Source organism: Stegastes partitus, unplaced genomic scaffold, assembly GCF_000690725.1.
Source record: "Stegastes partitus isolate 25-593 unplaced genomic scaffold, Stegastes_partitus-1.0.2 Scaffold2095, whole genome shotgun sequence".
NCBI classification, from domain to species: domain Eukaryota; kingdom Metazoa; phylum Chordata; class Actinopteri; family Pomacentridae; genus Stegastes; species Stegastes partitus.
Genome location: NW_007579826.1, coordinates 87,946 through 89,142, shown reverse-complemented (window position 1 = coordinate 89,142; position 1,197 = coordinate 87,946).

Genomic DNA, 1,197 nt, shown 5'->3' with positions numbered 1-1,197 from the left:
GTGTCCACAGCTGTCTTTGTGTCCATAAGGGAGCATAATCAGGGTTTAACTGAGCAGGGTGGGGCTTAATGAATGCTCAACTGGACAGAAAGAGTCTTGAGAGATTCATGCCCTTATTGTAGCTATTATTGATAATCGATTTGTCTAATTTAATGTAACAGTAACAATCCAACATGTTATTCAAATGAAACCATTCTGTGTTGTGCAAGACTGTATAAGAAATTAGCCAGGCGGGTCCAGTTTGAGAGCCGATCAATACGGGGTTTAATGCGGCCGAGGTGAAAAAAAGACAAGTGAAAGTGGAAGAGTAAGGAGATGAAAAGGAAGAAGAGAAAAGGGAAATTAAGTGTGTAGATGGGAAGCAGGACGACAGGATGGAGGGTGGGGGAGGAGAGGAAAAAGCAAATGAAAGAGCATATGAGAATAAACAGAGAGAAGTTAGAGAGAAAGATATATGTTAAAAAAAAAAAAGGGTTATTACAGAAGATATGAGTCACAAAGAAGAAAACAGGAGGGGCAGGGAAGTATCTAAACATGATCCATATTACCTTCTCCGAGTATGATTCCAAACCACTACTGCAGATCTCCTCTGGCACTAATTGGCACTTTACGGCTGGATGTTATTAAAGAAAAACCGAGTCGACGTTGTTATTTTGCCTCAAGAACGGGGCTGAGACGCTGATGAGACCTGGAGCCTGAGAGCCGAACACAAAGATGTTGGCTCTGAGGCCTGCAGCGAGACTCGGTGACTCCATGCTGAGCTGCAAAAGACTCATGCTGAACAGCTCACACACACACACAGACACACACACACACAGTTCAGTTATGAATGAGCGCCAAACACACGCTTTGGAGCTGCGTAAGCACTGGAGCATCTTTACATAAGGATGCTTGACTGACGCTGTGTGTCTGTATGTATCAGCTGCAGTACGTTTACAGCTCCTCTTCAGCTCTTGAGTCATCCTCTAAACTCAGACAGCAGTCATTACATCCTTCACAAGCCATTTCTCGCACTCCGAATGCAGCTCGCTACATCCGTGATATGACTAATGGTATATGCTTAACCCAGTGTCCTCTCAGTGCGGATGCCCTACTTACACACACCCCATGTTTCCTCCCCACAGTAATTCCCGTGATAATAGCCCCTTTTGGAGTGGGTGCTGGAGTGCAATTACAGATTTGGATTTTTATAATGAG